The sequence below is a fragment of the Solanum tuberosum genome, unplaced genomic scaffold, assembly GCF_000226075.1.
Source record: "Solanum tuberosum cultivar DM 1-3 516 R44 unplaced genomic scaffold, SolTub_3.0 scf00067, whole genome shotgun sequence".
In the NCBI taxonomy this organism is placed as follows: Eukaryota; Viridiplantae; Streptophyta; class Magnoliopsida; order Solanales; family Solanaceae; genus Solanum; species Solanum tuberosum.
Genome location: NW_006238991.1, coordinates 1,976,771 through 1,998,393, shown reverse-complemented (window position 1 = coordinate 1,998,393; position 21,623 = coordinate 1,976,771). Strand labels below are relative to the sequence as shown.

The 21,623-nt window shown below is 39.6% G+C and overlaps 1 non-coding gene across 1 annotated transcript; it reads left to right on the top strand.

Moving 5' to 3' along the window:
* The first annotated feature begins 349 nt into the window (after positions 1–349).
* MIR7994A (microRNA MIR7994a) lies at positions 350–437 on the top strand. The gene has a single exon (NR_130365.1). It is a non-coding gene; the product is annotated as a microRNA MIR7994a (primary transcript).
* The last annotated feature ends 21,186 nt before the right edge of the window (positions 438–21,623 follow it).

Sequence of the window (21,623 nt, the reverse complement as noted above, 5' to 3'; positions counted from 1 at the left end):
ATTATTATTATTTATAATACTTTTGGTAATTTAAAATGATATGTGTTATTTTTCTGTCCCTAATATATGTGAGCCGGATAGAATTTCTGTAGAGTCAACCTATTTTATTATATATCTTTTAAATATTTTAAGTTGGTAATTATTGTAATTTTTAATGTTTTTTAAGTCAATTGTAAATAATATATGTTGCTTCCGTGATTGGGACTTTTCCATTTGTGACATATATATATATATATGTATATATATATTATTTTAAAAAGGGAGTTTTATGCCCAAGTATAATATATAATATTCAAGATTGAGACTTTTAAAATGGAGTTTGTGTTCAAGATTAGGACTTTTAAAAGGGAGTTTATGCCCAAGTATAATACATAATATTCAAGATTGGGAAAAGTCCCAATCTTGAATATTATATATTATACTTGGGCATAAACTCCCTTTTATTATATAGTATAATATAAATATGAAGACTCAAAACTTACATTGTACATTATTGTGCTAGATAAATAAATTGCATGAAATTAATATTTTTTTACTATTTATTATACAGGAAAATTTTGAAATAATAATTTCGCCAAATGCAAAATCTTTCACAAAAGAAAGCACCACAAACAACACAAGTGCTATTATGGCTGTTGTTCCTCCAATGCAGCATCAATATCCTATGCCTTTCAGAGTTCTATTGATTCCAAACAATCAATTTACTACGGTAATTTTTCCACTGATTAATTTTACCACTAATGAAAATGTTGTTTGAATTAATATTTACATTACAAGCTAATATACATTATATTTAATATGCATAAAATAATATTTTCAAAGAGATATATAAAATAATTCATAGTATGTACTACTTATATTTTTTTATGGGATGATTAATGCAGGAAGAAATTGTTGAGGCAGATAGAAATAAGGATTCCCCTAAAATTCTCACTCCATTAGCATGTAACATCCTTCTAAAAGAAATTGATAAAATTTTAAAGTATTTGTCTTTTTCTAAAGCCACAAATAGTTTTTGAAAACAGAATATATCACAAACTATTATCACAAAAATGAAAATAAATTGTCTTAACAAAAACATTTATAAAGATAACCCAAACACACACATTATGATCATTGTCAAGACCCATGGGTACCCCCTAGATGTGACACGACGTACAAGACTCCGGAAAGCCTCATACAAGCATCTTAGCATATCATAACATAAGATAATAGAAAATGGTGTGGAAATTTAAAACATTTTTTCATATTACAAAGCGGAAGTCTTACACTTGTCTCAAACGATCTAATACTAAAAAAGAGTTAGGGACACAGCCCATAGAAAACTCTAAACATAAAAGAAAGACAAAAAGGAAAGGTGGTCAAATCCTTCATGCTATGAAGACTCACCAAATTTTCATTTGCTTTCTCTACTCAGATCCAAGCCACGGGAATGGAAGTCAAGATCGCCGGACCCTACATTTGATATGAATGTAACTAAATATGATGGCTAGCATAAATCATCAACATAAGCAAATCATAAGTGTTAGTCAACATAAGACATATACCATAATCATAAGAAATACATCATAAGACATAAACTATAAGCATAAGAGATAACAACATAATCATAGGCATAATCAATGCATCTAGATAACCGTAAGTCATAAGAATGGTTAATACACTTAAATCATCATGACATAAAAGAATACTTCATAAATAACTTTAAGGAAAACTTGTGCAATGCATGGATAAGACCCATTAATCTCACCCATGCTAAGTAGACCTCCTTAGGTCATCAATCATATTTAACATCTTGAATTCTGATTCTTAACTTGATTCTCATAGACAAGGGAGTCACCTCTAATCATACATGTATTTGAAGGGCCTTTCAAGCTAAAATCCAAACTAGTTATTCTTATATTTCATAGTTCATATTATTCTTACTTTACTCTCCATACATGGGAACTCATCTCTCTATGTCTATGAGGAAGGCTAATGGGTATTCACCTCTTGCCTTACATGGATAGTCATAGGTATTCGCCTCCATGACCATTTTAGGGAATCATAGGTATTTGCCTCCATGCCCTATCATGATATGATATAGGTATTTGCCTCTACATCATTTTACAAGGATCATAGGTATTCGCCTCCATGTGCAACATTATATGATATAGGTATTTGCCTCCACATCATTACAAAAGGATCATAGGTATTCGACTCCATGATCATCAATAAAAGCTAACGGGTAATCACCTCTTGCCTTGCCTTAGGAGTTATAGACTAAGGGTAGTCACCTCACACTCCTTATCACATGACATAGGTAATCACCACATGTTTATCATCTCTTACTTACTAACTTAGGAATATAGGAACTCACCTCACATCCTACTCATATGAAGTTATTGGGGAGTCACCTCTAACCTCATGTCATTTTATAGTCCTTTGACTTAGATTCATCATAGGTGAGCAAGCCTTTCAACCCAGAATCATTTTATGTGAGAAAACATTTCACATCATGTTCATTATGTTTTCATGAGAATAGGCTTTCAATCAACACAACAACAACATAGTCTTTAATACTTACCTCTCAAAGCATCATTAAAGTATTTACATAGATTCAATAAGAACATGCATACTTTCATACATTCATAATATAGGTCAGTGTGGGTAAACCTTCCACAACAATACCATATACAATTCAACATTCATCAAGTAGCTTCCCTCTCAAAGCCTTACTAGTCTTAACCCATCATGTTAACTTTACCCTCAAGCCCTACTAGTCATAATTCAAGATATAGCTTTATCCTAAAAGCCCTAACAATAATCATTCATCAGTCATGTCTTAGTCTCAATACAATTTTAATCTCAAATCTTACAATTCATGATACAGACTTGATCTTAGTCAATTCATGTCTAAAATCTTTACTCTTAAGCAATTCATATTTATTTACTTCAATTTCAAGTAATCTATATATTGTGATTAATCAATTCTAGAAAATCACATCTAGGGCCTGAATTTCCCCTATCATGGCATGAAACCCAACTACATCAAATTCAATCTTAGAATCATAGGTTAATCATGAATACATATATATTACTACTAAAAACATGTAATTCAATCATAAACAATCATAATCCACCCTTTTGGATGAAACCCATAACATTAGAAGAAACCGTAGTTTGACTTGGGTAATTCTTCTTCTAAATTGTGGAAAACATGGGGGCTTCATGGATGAAAGGAATCCATGAATGAATAAGACATCATACTTTGATTACAAACACTACCAATCTTGAAACATTGGAGCCTTAACTTGACCTAGCTTGACCCTCTTTTTGTTCTTCTTCACATTCTAGAGAGAGGATTTTTTAGACAGAACTGGGTTTCTTTTAGGGGTCTTGAAATAATGATTTGGAAGACTTAGTTTTAGGGGTGTAAAGTCTTATATAGGTGGTCTAGATTAGGGTAAAACGACACCACTTAAACATGAATTAAAAACGGAAAGACTAATTAGTCCCCAACGAAGGGACCTAGGGACCGTAGGTCCTCTGACGGTCCATCGATGGGTAGGCGTAGATAGGAGTATCAGGGAAGTCTGACGAAGGGTGGAACTACGAGGAGATCCACAGACCGTAGGTCGACCTACGGGCTGTCCTGCACATCCGTAGAAGGTATTCAGAGAGTTAAAGTTCCAGTACCTAATGAAAATCCTATGTGTGGAGCCATGAAAGAGGACTGCACGCCCATCAGTGATGAACTGGGACTTGAAGGTTTCAGCTGCTGTGGAAAAGTTCTATGTGTTGACCAACGGAGGGGAGCTACGAACCGTAGGTTGACCCATGGTCCGTAAGACGAGTCATCTATCAAAGCCGTGTCCCAAAATTTTATATCCTTATTGTGTTTCCTTTTTTAAGGACATGGTTTTCAATAAATTGGGTATGTAAAACCACATTTTTGGGGGTTAGACAGTATTGTTTACTTTTAGTTCTTGATATTTTCTTGGGGATTAACTTACAAACTTTGGCAATTTGATTTTTGAATTTCGGTTTATAAGATTTTTTCTTTGGAATTCAATTTGAGATTTTGGATTTTTCTACTCTAAATGTAAGTTAATGAATTCTTATTATCAAAATTTGAATTGTGTTCTTGCAAGCATGACTAGCTATATCCACAACTAGGGTTGTGGAAACCCATGAGTGATTAACAATGTATGAATAATAACTAAGTACTTCTTGAATAGTGTGGATGCATGCATTGGTAATTCTTTCGCTTAGAAGTCTTTTTAACGAGTGAACTGATGTTCGACGTAATGAACAGACACTACTTCGGTTCAAGTGCCAACGATCGCGTGTAGTAATATAACCCAACCAAGGGTTGGGATCGTTCCCACGGGGAGTGGTTTTGAGAATTAAAAGAAAAGTAAAAGCAAGTTCTAATTAATCGTAGATATAAATATTAACGAATAAAAATATACTAAGTCAAGGGGTGACGCAAGCATCAATTAACAATGGAGGTTTTGTATTAATTAACAACTAAAAATAGCAAAAGTATACTGAAACGAGATAGGGAGATGGGATTTTTGGAATGTGATTGGAATACGTGATAAACTAGACTATCGGGTAACTGCTTTTGATAGTAAATTGTTGAACATTTGTGACTAGGCTAGACTATAGTGGGGTAAATTCTCTCTCGAGCATCTTACCCCTAATCAACTCGGTTTCTCTCAAACACCGAGTTACTGCATTAAGCACAGCCTCTGCCTAAGCACATTTACTCTCTCGAGCTGAATGTGCGGGAGAGGGACTAGGATTCACTCTCTCGAGCTGAACCCATGTTGACCCAATACCACAGGCTATCAAATTAGTAGTCTTAGTTTTACGACCTCTCTCTTGAGCAAGCCAAAAACACTAAGATGAAATCGTATTTGCAACTACAATCCCATTAAGTTCATACACAACTACTAAAAGATATCATATTTAAACAACAATTAAACCATCAACAAGCAAGACCCAACAGATAATTAAGCCCATATTCATAAAATCACACCCCAAGAATTGGGGTTTTAGCTAGACATGTAAAAGAGGTAAAAATTGATACCAATATCAGTTTCCATCAACTGGGTATGACTAATTAAGTCTTAAAACACGTCAAAAGTGAAGAATCTTTGAGACCCACGTCCAACTTTTTGGAGTTGAAACCCTTTGAATATTCAAGGTCTTAGAACAAAGTCTCCATAACCCTCTAAAACTTAGACTCTCTCAAAAGCTGTAAAAAGTTCTAATAATAGAAGTGATACTAAGCTAGAAATTTTTAAAAAGTATTTATAGGTTTTGAAAATTTGTGTTGTGGACGACCATTCGGCACAGTTACTCGGGATCGCTGATATACTCGGCGATCCAACTTGATCTTTCCCTTTAGGGCATAGCACACTAGAACAATCAGCGATCTCCAGACCGATCGGTGACTCGCCAATTGGGCTTGGCTATCTTCAGGCAATCATTTCTTCGTTCTTTTCAGCCGCCTTGTTCCTTCTTGCGAGTAGTGTCCATGTTTTGCCTCAAACTTCAAATACCTGAAACTTAAGGACTTACATCAGATATTGAGACAAAATATGCATTTGAGGACACTAATTCTATCAAAATATAGCCCTAAATGAGTCTAATTTATGGACTCATCATGAACACGTTAGAACTTGCCTTGTTGCTACTTGCCGGACCAAAGAGGTAGTAAATAAGAAAAGAATTATCAACAAAGATTTAGTGTGATACTATCTAATAGTCTAATGTAAATTAGTGAGGGGGTGAAAACTAAACCATACATTGATGTGATGTCTAATCTGAGGTAAAGGTTACTTAGGGATACCTTTCTAACAAACTTTGCATGTAAAAAACTAGGAAAGGATTACTATTATTATGATTATCGTTTAAGAGCTTATGGGGAACACATACACCCTAGTTTCGTACTCATATTGATAACTCAAAGTTTGAATCTGGCTCACTTGTTACTTAAACAACAGTCAGTTAATGTGTTTCATAAATCCTCCCCCCCTTTTACTTACTTGTCTTGAAAATAAGTTGACTTAACGAATATATTAGTAACTTACTACAACTAGTCAGGAATTGCGTAAGAGAAGAGACGTCGTAAGTAACAATAGAGCAAAAGCAGGCGGCGGAGATCCGCAAAGGTAACCTGATGCTTGGGGCTTAGGACAAGGAGCCAACCTATAAGTTGGGTTCTTTATTTGAAAATGACAACTTATACTTCTTTAGCAAGGTGTAATTTTTTGTGAATCTACGGACCGTAGGTACCTATTGTGGGTCGGAAGTTCGGCTACTGCCCATATATTATTTTTTTGTTTTGCTTCGTTTCTTTTTCTAAAATTCTTCCAAGAGTGTTATTGGCTTGTTATGGTACTAACTAACCATCTATAGGTACTATGGCCCCTAAGCAAGCTCCAACTTACGCTGCAAAGGTCAAATTATAGTCTATAGCACCTTCCATGTAGCTGATCGATGCGGATACAAATGTGGAGTGCTCCACGCACTACACGGAATCAACCCCGGTGGGTAAATCTTGACGTGGTTACCGCCCCCCAGTCTGATGAAGGGCCCACTCCGATTGGATCATTGGCTAGCTCCGAGTCCGCATCCGGCTCCGACTCCAGTTTTAATGGCAACACCGCCTTGTCTTCTGAGTCTATAGTGCGGGCAACATTCTAGTGCCCCCCTAGTTCCAAGCCTACACCGGTTACTGAGGAGCCTAATCGATGGTGTGTGGAGGATGAGTTTCAGTTATACCTAGATGCCAGCATGCAGAATGAGAATGACAATATGGCTTGACTAGTCATCGATGACCGCCAGATTCTTATAGGTAGCCTCCACACCGCTCTAGTCATTGGGGGGTTATTCTGCAGACACAGGTGTGCGTCAATGGCATAGCCCCCAGCACATTCAGTGAGGATATAGTACAGGAGTTCTACACCTCCTATGCAACTACCATCAGAGGGTCCATCTCTAAGAGGTCCAAGCCCGTAACATAGCAACCACTTGAGGCTACATTAGTTTGGGGTTTTTCTGTGGATATCTCTGAGACCACCCTCCGCAGGTTCATCTATGGCCTGGACCAGTCTCTACACATCAATACAACATAGTTCAACTATCGGATGGGCGTTATTGAGAGCGGAGCATTTGAGCAGGATGTTGAGAAGAGGGAGTCCCTTGTAAAATTGTTGGCCGAACATCTTGCTACTGATGGAAAGCATGCCGAGTGGGTCCATACCCCGAGTTTCAATATTAAGAAGATGACCCTGACCTTTGCCGCTAATTTTTTCTAATTACTGGTGCGTAACCGTATGTCCCCTACTCAAGCGGATAATGTACTCACATGGGATCCTGCGGTGATGGTTGCAACTATGGTTGCCGGTTTGGAAATAGATTTCGGCCGCATCTTGATTTCGGTGATCCATGAGAGGGGCTTCAAGGACACCACCCCTTTCCCTTCCCCTGCCCCATCATCCAGCTTTGCAGGGACTACGGTGTATCAGTATGGCATTGTGACTAGTTTCTTCAGGCAACCAAGACTCTTGATATCGGCCTTATTCGGGATGAGGTCAATGTAGCTGGACCTCGCAGGGAGCCACAAGTTGAGGTGCCACTGTTGGGCGATGATTTGGTAGCATATGTTAAGCAGATGCAGGATGATGACACTACCCTTCCAGCCACTACAGAAGATGCCCAGGTTCCTCCCTCTTTGGCCGCCAGTCAGGCCCTCAACTCTTCAAGAGTCACTCAATCTTCTAGTTCCACCGCCATCCTACTAGCTCGAGTATTGAGGCTAGAGGCAAAGATGGAAATCCTACTTCAGCAAGTGAGGTAATGGATACAGCGTGCTATAGCGGAGTTTGAGGTAAGGGTTGAGCAGCGGATGGAGCATATGATGGACTAGAAGGTACAGACCTATCATCAGTGCCTGGATGGCTTTGAGTTGAGAGTCCTTGATAGTCCAGCCCCGACCGTTGATGTCACCACCCTCAAGAATGAGTTAGAGAGCCTCCGCTGATGTCGTTGTAATTCTCGCTTCCCTTGAGACTGAGCAAAAGTCTGCCCCTATGGCACCGGATGATGATTTGCTAATGAGTACCCTATTCAGAGATTATATGCCAACAACAGATTCTTCATGTGCTGCTAGGAAGCGCCCCCATTCTAGTCGCACTTATGATGATACTGAGGGTGCCAACAAATTGAGGTGGCTCGGAGGGCGTCCATTGTTGATGAGGAGATGAGACAACATAGGTCCAATGAGATAGGTGTCGGCCCATCTAGCGGTATGAGCACTAGTGATGGTGCTATTAGAGTTGATGAGAGCACTACTGAGGGTACTGAGATGGTAGATGAGAGCGCTACTAAGGGCGTTCCGAGTGTTGTCCTGCTGGCTCTGGGAACCAAACCCACCCGCTTCTTGAGTGGTCTTCGGCACTAATGCGCCAAAGGTCTGCTTCACCTGATCTTTTAATTTTTTATTTTTTTGGTTCATTGGGGATAATCACACTTTATTTTGTTGGGGGTAGTGTAAATGGATTGTGAGTGATAGGGTGAAGTCTCAGTAACCCAACTCATAATCCTCTCTATGGGTTTTCCTGCCCGTGTTCTTTTCTCCCAAGTGTCTATTTTAATTTCGATTGAACTGGCATGTTTAGGAATGTATGTGTAGGAGTAAGTAGAAAAATGAAAACATGATGGCATAAAAATCATGAAAAAAATGACTGATGAGTCCACGATTTGGACTTATTTAGGGCTTTATTTTGATAGAATTAGTGTCCTCAAAGGCATATTTTGTCTCAATAACTAATGAAAATCCTTGAGTTTCAAGTATTTGGAGTTAGAGACTAAACATGAACAGTATTAGGCAAAAAGAAACAAGGCACCTAAAGAGAACAAGAAACGACAGCCTGAGGATCGCCAAAACTATTAGGTGAGTGATGTTTGCATAATCAAGACACAACTTCCAATGCAAGTGTCTACGATCGTACAATAGTATAGTAACCCAACCAAAGGTTGGGGTCGAGTCCCAAAAGAGTGGTTCCTAAATATTAGTGGTTAAGCACAAAAGTGCTAAAACTAACCATAGCTAAAAAGACTTTATCGAATGAATACATGACAAATTAAATGGTTTGACACGAGTGTCAATTATCAATGGGCGGTTTGTATGCAAGTAAAGAGCGAAATCAGCAAAAATAAAAAGAGATACGAATGTGGAGACGGGATTCTTGGGATGTGATAGAATACGGGTTAGACTAGACTATTGGGTACATGCTTTTGATAGTAAATCCGTTGAATATTTGTGACTAGGCTAGACTATAGTAGGGGTAAATTATCTCTCGAGCAACTTATCCCGAATCAAATGGGTTCCTCTCAGACACCCACTTGCCGCATGAAGAACAACCTCCACCTTAGCCCACTCACTCTCTTGAGCTGAGTGTGTGGGAGGAGGACTAGGGTTCACTCTCTCGAACTGAACCTCGTGTCGACCTACTTCTACCGGTCATCAATATAGAAGTCTTAGTTTTAACACCTCTCTCTCGAGCAAGCTGAAATCACAAAGGTGAAATCATAGTTGCAACTACAATTTCATTAGGTTCCAACATAACTACTAAACGAAATCACATCTATACAACAAATAAACTATCAGCAAGCAAGATCCAACAATTAATGTAACCCATATTCACAAAATCCCACCCCAAGAATTGGGGTTTCCACTACACATGTAAAAGAGGTTAAAATCTATACCAATCTCAGTTTCCATCAATGGCTATGCAAGATTAAGTCTTAAAACGAGTCAAAAGTAAAGAATCCACAAGACCCAAGTCAAAAATCATGGACTTGAAACCCTTTGAATCTTCAAGTTCTTCAAAACCCTCTCCAAGCTTACAAAGAATATTGTCCCTCAAAATTGTATTCCAAACTTAATACAACTAAAAAAAGACTACTAAGAATAAAAACTGAACTAGTATTTTTAGTTTTCAGAAAATGTGTTGCGATGGAGCCATTCGGCGTAGTTAGTCGAGATCGCCGATACACTCGGCGATCCGCCCTTTGGTCTGTTTCATCACCTTTCAGCTCTTGCCTTCAGCATCTTCACGTCCTAGATCATTGGGCGACATAGTAATGCTTCACGGAACTGCTCGGCGACACGCCAACAACTCCTTTTCATCGCCGATTTGATTCTTTCCTTCAGGGCACAACATATTGGAACAAACAGCGAGGGTAAGACCTTTTGGCGACTGGCGGAATGGGTTCGGTGATTCTCAGATCTTCATTTCTTCGTTCTTTTAGCTGATTTGTTTCTCTTTGCTAACTAGTGTCCACGCTTTCCCTCAAATTCTAAATACTTGAAACTTAAGGGTTTTCATCAGATATTGAGACAAAATATCCATTTGAGGAAACTAATTCTATCTAAACATAGCCCTAAATGAATCCAATTTGTGGAATCATCAACACCCTGAACTTAAAATTTTGCTTGTCCTCAAGCAAACTCAAGTTCAGCCATTCAAAAAGGGTTTCTCGAACAGTGCTACAGAAGACTCAATCATGAATGAACACAACAAAACTCAATTTACTTATGCAAAGATCAAATGTGCACTCAAAGATTCAACTTGTGGCTCACTAATATCAGAGAATCTCATGCTCACAATACTTGCTTCAAATGCAACTTCAGGGTCAACCCAAGTGTTCAAATGCCCTCACACAAGGAATGATTCCATATTCACACACAATGGTTTATACTTTAAAGCTGCAGAATCAAATGCAATGCTCATACTCATAAAGAAGAACACAATGCATGCTATTACCCATAGGTTTGCCCGTATTTTCCAATCAACATTAGTTTTGTCTTACTCAAGATCAAAGAGGTCTTTTCAAGGCCTGTATTGGGGCTGAGTGCAGAAGTATGTTTATTTTAGGCTCAATGGCCTACATCCTCATGAAATGTGGTGTTCACAACACTTCCTTTCCTTTTCCTTCATCATTCTCTTTAGTGCTCATAAGTCATCTTATTATACACTCTCCATGGATTGTTTGGAAACCCCATTTCTTTTGTACTTTATTTCACAACGTCCTTTTTCATTCTTCTCTTCCCTTTTTTTTATATGGAGGGGTTCCATTTTTCTCAAAACCCTAGGTAAGAGGGACTTTCTTGCACTTTCTTGATTTGCCTTCTATTTTCACCTCACCCGCAACTTAGGCTTTTCGCCTAAGTTGGCTATTCAACTAACCACAACTTCATGAGGATTATGGGTAATGGATAAACAAAGGTCTAATTTTCATCAAGTTTCTTCCAAAGGAAGGTAAGGCTCAAGGGGTGTTTAAAAGCGGTTTACACACTGACAAGGTAGGCCACAAAAGAGGTATATATCAAATCGGTTCACACTTTTAGATTTGCCTAATATCATATCAACAGATAACCTCACTTAGCCGACTAGACTAACGAGGCAAATTGTAGGATCTATCATGCATGTTTCAAAGTAAGCTCAACACACTAGGTATTGACACCATAGTCAAACAAGACTCCACACTTTCTCTAGTATGCAATGGTCATCACAAGAGACTCAATTGGATTCTAGGCTAGTCATAACGAAATGCAAAAAGTTCATTATTGTCTATGCAACTTCATTTGGCCTCATCATAGCCGCGTATTCATGTTCGTTCGATTGAAAACACTATTAAACTCATCGGTATTAATCGGAACCGAGACTTAAATTTTGCAAAAGAACACCTACATTCAACACACGAGAGGTGGCAAAACTTTCTGGACGGGTCAAAATCATTTTGCAATTTAAAATAAAAGGAGCCACAAGCTCAAACATCCATGTAAAGCAGTGTAATAACACAATTATAGCTCACAACCCAAAATATATAATCAAAATAAATATGCACAAAGGTGGGCCTCACCCCACCACAAACAAAAATCATTTTATCCTCAAATGCGAATAAAAGTATCCAAAAGTAAAAGTAAGTAAGAAAGAGAGGGAGGTAAAGAAAAGTTATGTTTATGTAGTCTCTCCATCTGTCAGGGCCTCAGTGCCCAGTGTAGCAGTATGAACTTGGGTGTCAGTGCCCGGAGTTACCTCAGAGGGAATAGCAGTGCCAGACCCACTAGGGGCTGCTGTGGACGTCTCATTCGGCGATGTCTTGATTATCGGCTGCACAATCATCCCTACAAGATCTGACAAATCTCTATATATGTTATGCTCTTGGCTCTCCATCATCTCCTCCTCATCGAACTCTACATCTGACTCGTCATATGTTGTGCCACCCCTCTGTACATCTCCGGTGGTAGCCGATGGAATCCCCGAGGTCTCAGGAGCATCCTCGTCATCTGTACCCTGCATCAATGATGTGAAGTCGATAGACTTCAAATAGTCTACGTCTTTTCTCAAATCTGCCATTTCGGCTTTCAAAGACGAATCCTCGGATGTCTCCCCCTGTCTGCTCTCACAACCAGTGACTCTAGTAGCCAGATCATCAACAGAGGCCCTAAGGGGGGTCACTACAGCCAAGATAGCACTATCGATTGTCCATGGAATGAATCTCTCCAATCGAGTCACTCTCACATCCACTGAATAGGCTAGCTGTCCCATTTTCAGGATCATGGCCTGAGTAATCTTGGCAGGCTGGGAGGAGGAAGAAGCACCTGGGACCTGTGAAAAAGAGGAAGGAGCGGATGTACATAAAGGCTCAAAGTCCAGAGTAGGTGAAGGTGCCTCTGCTGGTAATGAGTCAACATAAACTTCCTGAGAAATATCTGTCGGAGCTGCTATCCTCCTGTCAACCTCCTCTCGTGTGAAATCGGCATCAATACATCGGATGTCAGTGGAGGAAGATGAGATGACCTCAGTATCCCTTGTAGTATTCTGAGGTACTCCAGCACGCTGGCACAACTCCGTGATCAAGATTGGGAATGGCAAAGAAGTCAGCTTCTGATTGGCCCTCATGGCCATCTCTTGTGAAATCAGCAGCCCCAGATCGATGCCCCTTCTACACATGATAGAATCAAGGAAAGTTGCCTTAGGATGGCGCAAAATAGACTCATTTTGGGATGGCATGATGGTGTTGCTGATGAAACCAAACCAGAACCTGGCAGCGATGTTCAATTCCATCTTCTCAATAGGTGCCCCTGCATTCATCCACCTCGGGTGGTTTCAGAAATCAGAGGAGCCAACCAACCCTTCAGGTCATCTAGGGATTGAACAATAGGCAACCCTTCGTAGGGAAGTGCAACATGTAGCGATCTACCCAATACACTGTTAATATACTCGCTGTGGCACTCAACTTCCTTGCCTCTGACCATGATCGACTCTATTGGTCTAAAATCGCTTGCCTTCTTCTTGTTCTTGGGCAACAGCTCCCCATAAGTTATGTATAATTCCCTTACCCATGAAGGAATTTAAAGGCCTCTGGGCCTTGTGAAGTGCTCAAACTCATGGTATCGGAGAATGTCAATCACATCGGGATGCTTGCCTTCCAGGCCCTCCGTAGATAATAGCTTCTCCTCAAGGATGGTTTGTACCCCCACACCTTTCAGTCTGTTCAAAAGTCTAGGAGGAGGAACGATAGGGAGTCCTGGGGCCATTGGAGGTGTCTGCACTGTTACAGAGTCTGCTGCCGGAGGAGTGGCAGCTGAGGGAAAATTGGTGGATGTGGACTGAGATCTGGCCTAGAATTCATCCCTTCAGTTTATAAGAGGCTGCTCATCTTCTGGTTTTGAAAAATTAGTCTGGGTTTCAATAGCTACTTCTTTTCTAGCTATATGCTTCTTCCTTTTGCCTTTATCTCCCGGTGGGAGTTCTTCTCCTCTCCTATTTGGAAGATTTGACCCCCCCTCGTTTATGGTTATGCCACGTGCTTTCTTCTGAGGTTGCGTGGTTAGATTTGTGCGTACTATATATGCAAGAGATCGGGACAAATTAGGAGAAAATTCAAACATAAACATAGAAAATCTATTGTAGACAGGCTCACCGAACCTCTTTGGTGAGCTAAGTTGGGCTTGTCGAAGGGATTGGCTTAAAAATTATAGCAAGTCGGTGAGGGGAAGGCCCTTTCGGCAAATCGCCGACTATTGTCGGTGATCATGGGTTTTTTCGTCGAAAGGTACAGTGCAACAGAGGTTCAGGGGAGCATAGAAAGGGAGATCAAGAGTACTTTCGGTGAGTTGTCGAGTGCTTTCGGTGACAAAAGGCTTCTCGCCGAAAGCTACAGAATCAAACAACACATAAAGCATGAATTTAAAAGAGAGAGGAAGACTTTAGGCAAAACACTGAGTAATTCGGCGAGCTCGACCAGCTCGCCGAACGGCCCCACGTGCCTATTTTCAATCCATCTTATCAAATTTAACCCTGCAACCCCTGAAAACAAAATCAAAGCATGCACTAATGGAATTCAAACAAGACTCGTACTACACATCACCCTGGGATACTCAATTTTTTCCCGATTTTGCCAAATTTAGCCATTTGACGATATTTTCTCTTAAAAGTGTTGTCACCCGCTATATCATTAAGTAATTTTCATCATTTAGCACAAACATGGGTTACCCAAACTTCATACAATCAATCTAAACAACACGCAACCACAACCCAGAACAATTTCATTCTTTTAAAAGTACAAAAATTACGGGCATTTCATGATCAAAACAATATAGGCAAGATTTTCAAATTAAAATTGGCATTTAAGCATTCTAACTCTATCAGAGAGGCCTAGCAGACAACAATACGGTACGATCATTGCAAATGAGTACAATTTTTTTGAATGTAAGCTCGAGATTCGGAAACCAACCTTATATACCGATGAAAACGTGATTGAAAATCTAGGCGGCAAAGAAATCCTAGTTCCGAGCACCAATCAACAACTAAAATACTAATGGTATATAAAAATATTGAAAATACTACCTTGGTGTGAAGTTTAAAAGGGAGGGAAAGTGAAAAAGTTCAAATATTTAGACATTTGTCCATTATTGACTGTCGAGATTGCGTCCATTCGGCGATTTTAGTTGCACTCGCATATCCACTCGGCAACATACCGAGTGGTCACTTGCCCCGCCATTTTTGATAGGATCATCAGTTTCTTGGGGGTCAAGATGACGGTCTGAATCGAGGTCGCTGAACTGCTTCTTGAGGATCACCGAGTTTTATAGGCTTTGAATTAAAGTTGAGTTGAGCCAAACGACAGGTCGAGTCGGGCACACCGGCAATTTCGGTGATTCACCGACTGATCATTTTACTCGCCAATATGCATTAACCAAAAACTTTCAGCATTTAAACCTGCACCACTAACACACCATTATTTTAAAAAGCAAACAAAAGCATTTAAAACCTTGGGTTGCCTCCCAAGAAGTTCCTTAGTTAAAGTCGTGGCACGATGTGAGTCCTTACTCACTCTCCATTGGTGGGGTTGGTCCTAGTGTTACTACGTAACCCAATAGTTCATTTGAGTGAAGAGGAGGCACTGTATAACTCATGAGTGTCCTGATTAGCTAGATCAATCTAGAATGGGAGCCAATCATTTGATTCAACGCTTCAATATTCTCCTTCATCTCTTACAACATATGATCTTATTCGGTGATCTTTTGGAGAATGATTTGGAGTGTGTCCTCGACAGGAGTTTTCTCCCTGTCTCTAGACTGTTTCCACTCATGAGGGGGTATGTACCTCCCTTGGCTATTGCACTTGTTTCCACGTCTGATATTTTGGTGGCCAATTCCTTTAGCTGATTTACCAGTGCGGTTAACTTGAAGTCCCTCTCGACTTCTTGACTCGTCTCAGCTGAGTTGCCACCATTTCCCTCAGCCATGCTCAGGGTATCTACCTACATCAACAACTTCAAAGAAAAACAAAACAAAAAAATATAGTTAGTAAACTACGACTATCAAAAGAAAAATTCGTCTTAACCAAAAATTCTCAAGTAACACCACTCCCCGGCAGCGGTGCCAAGATAAACTATCAACAAGCAAGACCTAACAATTAATCTAACCCATATTCACAAAATCACACCCAAAGAATTGAGGTTTAAGCTACACATGTAAAAAAGGTAAAAATGTATACCAATCTCAGTTTCCATTAATGGGTATGCAAAATTATGTCTTAAAACAAGTCAAAAGTGAAGAATCCACAAGACCCAAGTCCAAAATCTTGGAGTTGAAACCTTTTGAATCTTCAAGTTCTTCAAAACTCTTAGAGAGAATATTGTCTCTCAACATTGTATTCCAAATTTAATACAACTTATGCTGCGAAGAAGTCATCCGGGGCAATTAGTCGAGATCGCCGATACACTCGGCAATCTGCCCTTTGGTCTTCTTCATCACCTTTTGGTTCTTGCCTTCAGCAACTTCGCATCCTGGATCATTGGGTGACGTAGTACTATTTCATGGAACTTCTCGGCGACATGATGACTGCTCTTTGTCACTGTCGATTTGATCATTTCCTTCAGGGCTCAGCACACTGGAACAAAAGGCAAGGGTAAGACATTTAGGGGACTCACCGAATGAGTTCGGCGATTCTCAGATCTTTATTTCTTCGTTCTTTCAGCTGCTTTTGTTCCTTTTTGCTAAGTAGTGTCCATGCTTTTACTCAAACTCAAAATTCCTGAAACTTAAGGGTTTTAATCAGATAATGAGACAAAATATGCATTTGAGGACACTCATTCTATCTAAAAATAACCCTAAATAAGTTCAATTTGTGGACTCATCAGCGAGTCGCCGAATGGCTATGGTCTTGCCTAATGTTCCAATGTGCCAACCTCTTTAGGAGAAAATCGAGTCGGCGAGATAAAAGATCAGTAAGGGAGTTGCCGAACGATTCCGCGATGCAGTACTCCATCGCCCAAGGTTACTGAACTTGAAGTTGAGAAAGGACAATGAAGAAAGGCGATGAACCAGACCAAAGGCCAGATCACCTAGTGGATCGGTGATCCCAACTAACTGCACCGAGTGATCCTTTGCGGCACACTTCTTGACAACTATAAATAGTTGTTTGAATTTTTAGTTTAGAATGAAGTTTTACATTTCATAAACCAATTTTTATAATTACTCAATTTTAGAACTTAGTTTTTGGAGACAATTTTCTTTAGCTTTGAATAGTTGAAGATTTCTATTTTCTAAGAAATTGGAAGAGGGTATTGAAGATTCTTCATCCTTGGCGTGTATAAAGACCGTATTTATCGTACCCATTTGATGGAAAACTTTTCGGTATCGATTTCTATCTCTTTACTATGTCTAGCTAAAACCCCAATACTCGGGCTGTGAATTTATGAATATGGGTTAAATTTATTATTGGGTATTGCTAATTGAATGTTTATTCACTGTTTAGAGGTGATTTCGTTCAGTAGTTGTGTTTGAATTAAATGGGGTGGTAGTTCCAAATACAATTTTATCTTTGTGTTTTTGACTTGCTCGAGAGAGAAGTTTTAAAACCAAAACTATTGAATCAATAGTCTGTGGTTATTGGGTTGCTGTGGGTTTAGCTCGAGAGAGTGAATCTTATATCCACTCCCATACATTCAGCTTGAGAGAGTGAATGGACTAAGGTGAAGACTGTGCTTCATTGCCGCTTATTGGTGTCTGAGAGAAACCAATTTTGTTCGGTGTAAATTATTCGAGTGAAAATTTATCCCCACTAAAGTCTAGCCTAGTTACCAATTTGCAGCGAGTTACTATCAATATCATTTACCCGATTGTGTATTTTAGCCCATATTCCTATCACATCCCAAGAATTCCATCTCCATATTTGCATTTTCATTTTAGTTGTCATTTTAGTTGATATTTGCTTACAAAACCCCCTTTGATAATTGTCACTTGTGTCACCCATTAATTTATCATGTTTTTCTTCATAAATGTCTATAGCTATGATTAACTTGAACACAATTTTGCCTTTCTATTGATTCTCAATTACAAACCGCTCCCTTGGGACTCGGCCCCAACTCACTAGTTGGGTTATATTACTATTGAACGATCGTGGATGCTTAGTATTGGATGAAGCACCCGGATACGTCAAGTCAAAATGGCGCCGCTGCCGGGGAGTTGTGCTAATTGAGAATTTTTAGTTAAGTTGGATTTTGTTCTTGTTACTTATAGTGCTACTTACTTAATTTTTAGTTTTAGTTTTGTTTTGCTTGTTTGTGTATTGCAACAGAAAAGATAAGTGTTAATGGTAATTATAGGTATCAAACGGATCACCCCCTTTTGAAATTGTTGAATCTTAGGGACAACCTCCTAACATTCAAGCAAGTGGGGGGGTGAAACTATAAATGAGATGTGGCCTAGGTTTAAGGCCTTACTACAACAGTGCCTAACTAATGGGATGCATGATAAATTGCTGCTGGAATGCTTCTATCGGGGGATTGGTCATGAAAATAGAAGCATTGTTGATCAACTCTTTGCAGGTTGTTTGACACAACAACCCTATGAAGTGGTTGCCCAACTCCTTGATGGCATGATTAAGACCAACGAGGAGATAGATAAAGATCATGAATGGGTTGCACTCTTTACTCAGTTGGATGTCTTGTCCAAAAGAGTCATGGAATTGGAAGCACTGTCCACTAAAATGACAAAAAAATTCCCCCTCGTGAGCGTAAAAAGGTGCAGAATCAGGAAGGTGGACAAAATGAGGAGGTCCTCTCACTCATTCTACACAAGATCGAAGAACAAGATAGGGTATTGAATGAGATAAAATATAATATCTTAATGCTTAATCAGACGACACCCTCCCATTCCATGATCATTTAGCTGCAAGATGCCCAAATAAACCAAGTGTTGTTGTGTCTCTACCTAAAACATAAAGAGGGGTCGCTTAGTGCTACTATGGCCGACCCCAACAATGAGGTTTAAGGGTTGACTAGTGTCGTGCCACGACGTTAACTAAGGCGCTGCTTCGGAGGAAATCCAAGACTCTTTTATTGCTTTACTTCTGTTTTAAAAATAATGGTGTGTTGATTGCACAAGTTAAAGTGTGGAAAGTGTTTGAAAATTGCAAGTTGGTGAGATAAAAGGTCCAGTCGGTGCATCACCGAAGAGGTCGGCGAGCCCGACCTTATCCGCCGTTTAACTGAAGACATCTTCAAAATGGAGTCTGTAAAACTCGGCTAACCCAAGAAACTATTGGTGAATCGCCGACCAGGTCGGCGATCCCGACGTAAACTGCCGTTTAGACCCCTACATTAACTGGAGGTTTTGGAAAACTCGGCGAGGTAAGTGAACAATCGGCGTGTCACCAAGTGGTTAGGCGAGCACGACTAACTTCGCCGAATGTGCAACAACTGGACGGTTTTAAAGGCAAATGGTTTAAAAGTTTCAAAATCTTCACTTTCCCTCGCTTTCAAACTTCGCAAACTCACACCTAGTTAGTATTTCCAATATTTTAGCATTCCATAAGTATTTTGGTTGTTGATTGGTGCTCGAACTTTGGATTACATTGTCGCCTAGTATTTCAAAGTACTTTAATAGGCATAAAAGGTTGGTTTTTTTAACCCCGAGTTTATTTTATCGAAATTGTACTCATTTGAAATGATCTTATCGTGTTGTCGTGTAATGGGCCTCTCTGATAGAAATAGTATGTTTGAATGCCTAATTTAATTTGATAATCTTGCCCGTAATATTTTAATTGTTGAAATCCCGTAGTCTTGTGCTTCAAATGAAGTAAATTTAGTGGGTTTATGTGTGGGTGTCGTGGGGTGTACTTTAATTTCGCTAGACCATCCGTTGATTTTGTTTTCGGGGGTTGAGAGGTTGAATTCGAGAAGTTGGGTTAAAAGTAGGCACATTGGGTCTTTTGGCGAGCTTGGTCGAGCTCGCCGAACCACTCGGTGGTTTGCCTAGTGTCCCCATCTCGCCTTTAATTTCTTGCTAAATATGTTGTTGGAGTTCGTAACTTTTGGCGAGAAGCCTTAGGTCGCCGAGAGACTTCTTGGTCGCCCTTTGTCTACACCCTAGAACCCTCCCTACACTGTAACTTTCGGCGGGCTAAACCAGTTCGCCGAAGAAATTTGGCTACCCGCCAATTATTTTCGCGAGTCTCTCTGCGCCTAATTCTATGTACGTTTGTATTGGATATTTCCTAACTTTTCCTCGAGGTTTTGCAGACATGACTAGATCAAAAGCAGCTGAAAGAATAATATTAGCCTAAGAGAAAACTAAGGGGATTACGATAAATAAGGCTGCAACTATATCCATAGACAAAGCTACTAAACATCCCACAATGGGTGGGAAAGGCAAGGGAAAGAGGTCCACTTCTGACATGAAGACCACTCTCAGAGATCCTAATGTTCCTTCATGGGACCAGGGATTCTGTGCAGTTGTGCATGTCTTTCTGGAGAACTATGACGTGACAACCCCTAGTGGATATGGCACTGTCGTTCCTCCTGAGGTAACCCCGAGCACTGATGCTTAGACTCAGAGTGATGCATCGAACACTGATGCCCAAACAGATGAAGCGATTGTGTAGACATGATCCCCTCTTTACCTACATCTCTGTCTTACTTTTATTTTGACTTGTGGATGTTATATTTTTAATTGCAGTTGAGGGCAAATGTTTTTATTTGTTGTGGGGTGAGACCCATCTTTTGTGACTCCATTTTGTTTATATATTTAGGTTGAAATTTATAATTTTGTTGACACTGCTTTTGTGGATGATTGAGCGTGTAGCTTCTCGTTTTCAATTGTAAATGATTTTTGACCTTTCCAAAAAAAATTGTCACCTCTTGTATGTGTTGAATGTGGTTGTTCTCATGCAAATTTGAGTATCAGTTTAGATCAATACCAATGACTTGAATAGTGCTCATAATCGAACAAAAATGAACGCACGGCTACAACGAGGCCAATTGAAGTTGCATAAACAATATGTGAACTCTTTGCATCTCATTGTGACTAGCGAAGTATCGAATTGAGTCTCTTGTGATGAACATTGCACATTAGCAAAAAGTGTGGGGTCTTGTTTGACTGTGGTGTCAATTGCCTTGTGTGATGAGCTTACCATGAACCATGTGTGATGACACCTAGAATTTACCCCGTTGATCCGGTTGACTAAGTGATGCAATTTCTTGAGATGATCTTAGGCAACTTTAAAGAGTGTGAACCAATTTGACATTATACCTCTTTTGTGGCTTACCTTGTGAGTGTGTGAACCTCTTTTGAGCACCCTTTGAACCTTAACCTTTTGTTGGATGAAACTTGATAACATTGTTACTTTTTATTGACCCATTACCCATAATCCTCAGGATCTGTGGTTTGTTAGAATAGCCAACTTAGGCCAAAAATTGAAGTTAGGGGTGTGGTGAAAAGAGAAGGCAAATCAAGTAAATGCAAAGAAGTCCCTTGTGCCCATGTTTCGAGAAAAATGGAACCCCTCCATATAAAAAAAGAGATTGAATAAGAAAAAGAAAGAAAAAGTTGTGAAATACAAAGAAAATGGGGTTTCCAATGACTCATGGAAGATGAATAAAAGGTGACTTTTGAGCTTGAATAGAAATGACAAAGAGAAGGAAAGAAGGTGTTGTTCACATCACATTTCATGAGGATTTTCAGCCTATAAGCCTAAATGACCATACCATTACACTCAGCCCTGTTACAAGCCTTAGAAAGACCTTTTATTTTGAATGAGCTGAAG